We start from the raw sequence: 8,078 nt of genomic DNA, 5'->3' as shown, positions 1-8,078 counted from the left end.
AAAAAAAAAAAAAAAAAAAAAGTGCACCTAATTAATTAAGTACAAATATAAGTATGTTTTAAATTGTTTATTTCAATTTTTTATTTTGGTGAAAAGGAGATCATTTATCTTTCACATTGTTGACTTCAGTATATACTATACAAATGGATGGAGTCTTATATTTTGTAACATATATTGCACGTTCATTCATGACATGAGTAAAGAAAATTATCAAGTAAATGATGCAAAATATTCAACTCTGGAAATCACATGCTCAAGATTCGATAAAACTTTCAAACTTTAAAGTCATATAAAATATAAAAATTGTAGTTATCAACCCCACATGAATTCCATCTTTCCCTTTTCAATTATATTTAAGTGAATAATTTTGAGCCCATTCACGAGCCTAGATGTCCGGAACTTGACTCCTTAATTTAAAATAAAACTTTACGTGAAATACTCCTTTATTTTAAAGCTAGGTGACCAATTCGTGATGCGGATGATTTCAAAAATTTGTTTACTGGGATACAAATTTACATGTGAGAATTTTCTCTTGATTCACAAAGTCACAAAACAAGAGTAAGGCCGCTCAAAGGGCTAATTAAGGCAGCTAGTTTAGAAGTAAAACTTAAACAGAGGACAATGTCTGTGTCTAGACTCTAGAATTGATTTTTTTCCTTTTTCTTTTTTCTTTTTTGTGTCAATGAACTTTAGGCCAAATTATATCTCCAGCCCCTGTAAATTGGTGAACGAAATTGGGGGAATCGAATATATTATGTAGCAAAAAGTAAAGAAATTATGTGTTTATGTTATCTCATGTATAGGACTTAAGTTCCATCCATGTGTGCAAATAGCGTATGTTTTGTGTGACCATTGGCCAACAAGGACGATCCCTATTAATAACTCCACGAGTCTCGTTAATGACATTGACGATCATCGGACTAGAAAGACAATTCAAAGAAAGAAGAGAAATGTAGGGGAAAAAAAGAAATATTATCTTCTATAGTAGGGGAAAGCTCTCTGTAGAGCTCGGTCCGATGATCCTCGGAGAAAAAGAAGCAATCCCCAAATCAGTCCCAAAGCCAAAGAACTAGGAGCAGAAGGGAGCTCATTTACAAATGATTGGAATAAGCCGTGAAATACTTATATACCCCACGAGGGTAGACTTTACAATTATGAATTCCGTTCCGGCCAAAATGGCTAAAATATCTTGTACCGGTGTGTAAACGGGAATGGTAATACCCTCCATTTCACCTCGGATTAAATTTCACCCCATTTCAGCCCGTTTCGGGCATTCCAGCCAATTTCAGCCGAAATTTATTTTCTGGCCGGTATGAATTTTGGCTTCTTATTTTCCCTTCTTGAACTTAATCAGTGTCCTGTAGCTCCTAGTCTCTCTCTCATCTCTCACTATCTGACCCTCTCAAATTTGACAGAGAAATTGAAAATAAAATTGAAGAGCAAGATGAAGCAAAGGTGGTGTGACTTGTGAAAAAAAAAAAAAGAGACGAAGAAGATAAGAATAAGAGGAGAAAAGAGCTCAAGAATGAAATGATGGAGAAAAATTGAAATCTGCAATAATGAAAGATAAAAGTAGCATTTGAGCAGGTTAGAGCATCTACATCAGTGGATGCAAAATTTTTGTAAATTTACACATCTAAAACCTACTTTTTCTATTTTACACTCTTATTTTTACAAAGTACTCACATCAGTTTGTCTATTATACATATCAAATTATTTAAATAATCATTTTTATTATTATTTTATTATATACCTCTTCGTTAATATCTATATCTCCCTCATCTTAAATATCTGGCCCTCTCTCATCCCAAACCCCCTACCTCCTAGCTGTATCTTCATCTTCTTCAGCCTCTGATTCTTCAACAATCCCAATAGACTCCAAGTCAGAGTCTTCCCTAAGCTCCTTCACAAGTGAACCCAAATCATCCGAGGATTCTACATGTGCAATGGTCATGAATCAGAGTAGTTTCCTTCTCCGTCACAGCTCTCTTCAGAATCAGAATTTGAAAAGTTTGTATCACTCAGCGTTATGGCATACGCCTTGCCTTTCCCTCTCAAGAAATTGGGACACTCTTTCTTGAGATGTCCATGACCATTGCATTCAAAACACACAATGTCCGAAGGAGATTGAACATCCTTCCCTTCTTTCCTTGTAAACTCTTTCCTATCACCTCTTGAAGATGGATATTTCCCTCTGTTGAATGGTTTCCCACTATTCTTCATCTTCAGAAATTTGCGGAAGTTTTTCGCAAGATATGCTACTTCCTTCTCCACTCCATCTTCTTCGGAAGGATCATCCATTCTTTCGGTGATGGTTTTGAGAGCAAGCGATTTACTCGTCTTGTGGGAAGGTAATCCCAGTTCATATGTTTGGAGAGACCCAATCAGCTCTTGAATTTTGATCTCATCCAAGTCTTTACTCTCTTCTATGGCTGTGACTTTTGCCTTAAAGCTTTCAGGCAAAGATCTCAAAATTTTTCTCACCACCTTAGTATCTTCAATCTTCTCGCCAAGATTGAGCTTAGCAATGACAATTTCGTGGAGCTTCCCATAGAACGAATCAAACGATTCATCTTCACCCATCTTGAGCTCTTTAAATTTGATGGTAAGCATTTGGAGCTTTGTGTCCTTAACCTTCTTTGTACCTTCATATGTAGTCTCCAAAATCTCCCAAGCTTCCTTGGCTACTGTCTTGTGAGATATCCTATGGAATTCATCTGGAGACACACCACAGAATATAGCATTTAAGGCTTTACTGTTAGCATTGGCTACCGCAAGAGCTGCCTTATCCCAAGTAGATTTAGCAGCCTTCGCCCTAGTCTAACCTATTTCAACCGCATCCCACACGGTGTTATCAATAGAGTATAGAAATGCCCTCATTCTAACTTTCTAGAAGGCATAATTGTTACCATCAAAAAATGGTGGAACATTGAGAGATTGAGACCTATCCATCCTAACAAGGGGTTAAGTATCACACTCAGGTATTAAAACCACAACAAGTGTACGTGCTCTGATACCAATTGAAAGTTCAATATGTATATAAAACACCCTTAAACGTTTAGACCCTAAATTATAAATTATCAATTCAAGCTTATAATTAAACAATTAATGTGTGGAATATGAACATAAGCCAATCACAGAATTGATAACTAATCTAAGCCAAATATAAACACATCCACAGCAGTAAATATAAAGCAAAGATAAAGGGAAGGAAGATGCAAACACACGGACAACACACGATGTGTTATCGAAGAGGAAACCGAAATCCTCGGCGTAAAGCCTCTCTGCCACCCTCCAAGCGGTCAAATAATCTACTAAAGAATGTAGTTGGGATACATGAACAGCAGAAGACCCTCCAAGCCTAATCTACCCAAGTACCTAAGCCCTCCAAGTTTTTTGCTCCAACGAGGTTATGCTGAACCTATTTCTTCTTTAGCTTCCCCGATTCCGCTACTATACCATAGCATTAACCAATGTATATTGGTTCCTTCCAAACTGCTTCCCAACAGCACCAAATAAACCTTTTCACAGACTTGGGTGTGGTGAGATAAAGATTTGGCTAAAGGCCTCTCAAGAATGTAACAATAGAGAGGAAGGGAGAAGAAGAATTTGTAGAATCTCTAAGGTAAAGATTAGGGATAAGGCAATCTTGTTTTTCTCTAGGGTTTCTCTCACAAAATTCTCTCTGGAAGCTCTCTACATTTCGTGGGTATAAGGATCTATATATAGTGGGGTGAGAAAGGAATGCGAAGCGTCAGTTTTTCCCAAACAGGGCTAATTGGCGGCTTGGCCTTGCGACTGGTCTGAGTTGTGAGTTCAAGCCATGAGATAACGGCCTAGCCAGCCTGGGGCTTTTATCCTGTAGTACGATAGCTGGCGCGACCCTTTAGTTCCCCTGTGTGCATCTCACGTGCCTGTAGTCGGCGACTTGCCAGTCGCGAGTCAGCCGCGAGTCCTAGCTGCGAATCTCTGCCTTCTTGCATATACTTGAGCTTTTTTTCACATCTTTTCACACACTACCCTTACAATAATCCCACCTAAATAAAGGGTTACTGAGTGCTTAAATTACAAGTAAATTGGCACAGAATAAAACCAACAAGATGGTTGATTAAATTTAACCTTACATATGTGTTAGATGAAGATGACGTTGCCTGTTTTATTTTTGTGCAGCAATTGGTTATATGATTATTTACTAAATTCAACTTTTGAATGGTGAAACTAGAGAAAGATTATTTAATTTATTAAGAGGAAATTTTATTTTCTATTTCTTTGAGGAAATTAATAAGATTTTTTTTCCCAAAAGGCATGTGAGCTCTACACTTTTGGGAGCATATAAGTCACCATGGGAAAGGAAGAACTCTACCAAGAGCTTGGAAACCACTTTTTATTGTACTTTGAGACCACGATTTAACTTTGCCTTGTCTTGTGGTGAAAAAAGAGACTGCAACATATGGTGATACAATGTATACAATAAATGATCATTGTCATTCATGACAAGTGGAAGCCATGTATAATCACTAATCAGATTAGTTTTATATTTATTGGGATGTGATTTTTCGTTATTAAAATTATTTTCTCATCTAGAAGGATTATATGGTATGGTGTAGCCAATGTTTCATATCAAAAAAGTTTACTGGGAATAACATAAACATGATGTTATGCACAGACATAAATTGATGTACCAATTCAACACTACAATGTCATTAATATAATTGTCTAAAGGATGAATGTTAGATGTGCCATGTGACCAATAGTTTTTCTGAGTTTTGACGCCCTTAATCTTTCTTATACAAGCTTTGATATTTTGACATGGTGGTAATGCATGCTTAATATGTATTAAGTATTACAGTGTAATAATTTGTATAAAATGAAAATTATGGCATCTTGGCTCACCCTTGTATCAAACTTCATTACTTCAATAATCTCTCTTTTTTTTTTTTTTTTTTTTTTTTTTAAGGCACATGCTTCATTTTGAATAAATTAGAGAAAATACAATTATGTGTATCATTTCAATAGCTTCCTGTGCATCGCACGAGTTTGAGGCTAGTTTGAATAAGTTCTGAAACAACTTTTTTATTGTACGTCACTTGTTCCATGGATTCTCTCTTTTTTGATTTAGTAATGATCACTTTTTGTTGGTGTAAACACAATAATAATAAAAATAACCAAAAAAAAAAAAAAACTGAATAATACTTTTAAATATTATTTATTTGGGATTATAAAAAAAAAAAAGCACAATATTATTGTACTGAGGTGCAACACTCGCTCTCTTTAAGAAGATTCAAGCCCTTGGTTGACTAAACTTTGTAACTGGTGCAGACTTTTTTTTACTTGTCTCTCCCAAGGTACAATAGTCCAACAAATGTCATATAGCTAGAATACCATTCCCTGCCAAGAATCTCTCTATTTTTTAGTGTATAAAAATGCTTGTAGTTGCTTAATTTTTTGGTGTAGTAACGTTGTTACTCATGTTGAGTCTAAATGAATCTATTTATAGGCCCAATGGGCCTCACGGAATTATTACCAAAATTAATCTAATTAATTAAGTTCATAATTCTAGGCTAGAGTTACACAATTAATGAATGAGATAAAGAATTTTTGAAGAAATAAATAGGCCAATAGCGAATCCTTTAAGCGGATAAATGGCTCTTCACCCAAAGATCCATGCTTTTTTGTGGCTCTAGAGCCCCCAAAATCCTTTTTTGAAAGAATATATTTTAAATATTGGGCCCAAAAGTTTTGAAAAACACATTCTATTTTCGCATAGTTTTGTTAGGTGTACTAATTTTTCAAGGATTTTGTTCGTTCCTTTTTAAAATTGATCACTTTTGAAGCATGTAATGATAATTTTCTTTCTATTAAAGCAACAATGTAATTTTTATGAAGTCATATATTCTTTTCTTCTTGCTTCAGTAATGGATTGCTTTTGAGCTATGTAATGCTATTTTTTCATTAAAGAAAATTTTTACTTTGAATAAGTTTCTAGCAGCTTTCTTTAAAGTGCTTTTTTTCTACCTATTCTATACTTGTTGAGTTAGTAAATGATCAACTTAGGAATTAAGTAATGGACATTTAATTTCATTCATGCTATTTTGTAATTCGAATAAGGTCCCATACAGCTTTTTCTCAGCACGCCACTTGTTCCATCAGTGGCGACGCCACTCAGAGTCCACGGTATTCCTAGGAACATCCTGACTTGAAAAAAAAAATTTATATATAATAATTTAATTTTTTATTTGATTACCCTTAAAAAAAAAAAAAGGAACACCTCAATCAATATTAAGAACACCCTCAAAATTTTTATAACACAATTTTGAACTAAAATCTATAAAAAAAAAAAAAAAAATGTAACAGAGAATCTGAAAAGAAAAAAAAAAAAAAAAAAAAAGGCCAAAATCATCAGTTTTTGTCATCACAGCCACTCACCACCACATCGCCAGTCACTTCCATGTCTCCGGCCACTTCCATTTGGTCAATTGCAGTCTCCTCACCTGCTTCAGCTTCTTCTTCCTCGCATTTTCTTCTCCGTTCTCTTTTTTTCTTCAACTTTTCTGCTTCTCTGTTCTTTGGTATTTCTAGTTTTGAATGCCAATTGCCGTATATTGTTTTGTACACTAGTGTCCCACTCCCCACGTGAATACCGAAGTCATTAAAAATGAGTCAAAAGTTTTTCAAAAATTTCAAGCTTGTCTCCAACCACTCACGTGCTTAGCTTTAACTTTTGCACATTGTTTTTTATTTATTTTGTTTTTTCACTACTGCATTTAGTAAGTACATGGACTTAGTACTATTATTAAAGTAGAACTCTTTTTTTTTTTTTTTTAAATTATACTACAATGCTTCTCAAAAAAAAAATTATACTACCACCATAATTATTACTAATATTTAAAAGAATTATTATATCAGACTTTAAAATCATTTTATATTTTTAAGAGTATATATAATAATTTTTAAGAAAATATATATATTTAGCTGTAATTTTAAAACAGTACACTGGTATTAACTGGTACCGAAATATTTCGTTTTTCTAGTTAAACCAAAACGGCCTCCAATACGGTATCTGAGAGGTAAGGGTGTGTGCACACATGAGGTGTGTGCTAGTGTGTGCTAATGCACAGTGAGGTGTGTGCTAGACTGCTAGTAGTTAGTAAAAAAAATTAATGAAGCAATTAAATATCAATAATTAATAATTTAATTAACTAATACATTATAAAAGACAAACAAATTAAATTATCTTAGGCTAAACAACAATTAATAATTTAATAATTAATGAAACAACAATACAACAAATTATAGTTTGTAAAAGAAAAACAAATTTATGAAACAACTAAACAACAATAATTAATAATTTTATTAATATTTCAAATGAACTTATAGTTTATTGTACAGGTATCTTTGTTCATTTCTTTTCTTTTCATTTTTTTTTCCTTTTTGTGATTTTTTGGTGTACAGAATGCAAATTTGTTTTGGTTTTAAGAACATTTTTTCTTTTAAGCACAAACTTCATGCTAGCCAAATCTTGAATTTCAGCCGGTATTTACTGAAACGTCCCAAAACGGACTGAAATTACCCGAAATTTTTTCAAAGTGGAATAGGAACACCCTGGACAAAATTCCTGGAGTCGCCACTGTGTTCCATAGATTCTCTTTTTTGTGATATAATAATGATTACTTTTTGTTGGTAAACACAATAATAATAGAAATAATATAAAGAAAAACTGAATAATACTTCTAAATAATATTTATTTTAGATTAAAAAATAAAACCAACACTATTTAAACTGAGGTGCGACATTCGCTTTCTTTTAGTAGATTCAAGCCATTTGTTGACTAAACTTTGTAACCGGTGCATATCTTTTCTTACTTGTCTTTGATTAATTAGGTCCATAATTCTGGGCTGAAGTTACACAATTAATGGATGAGAGTTTTGGAAGAAATAAATAGGCCCAATATCTAATCCATTAAGTGGATGGATAGCTCTTCATTTTCCATAATAAAAAGGTCATTTACTCATTAATGAATATGTAAATTATTTATAAATGTATTTAGCCCAATATATGCTCCATACATTTCAGCTCAT

This window comes from Quercus suber, unplaced genomic scaffold, assembly GCF_002906115.3.
Source record: "Quercus suber isolate HL8 unplaced genomic scaffold, Cork oak 2.0 scaffold_508, whole genome shotgun sequence".
NCBI classification, from domain to species: Eukaryota; Viridiplantae; Streptophyta; class Magnoliopsida; order Fagales; family Fagaceae; genus Quercus; species Quercus suber.
The sequence above is the reverse complement of the archived record's forward strand: the minus strand, read 5'-3'. Positions refer to the sequence as shown.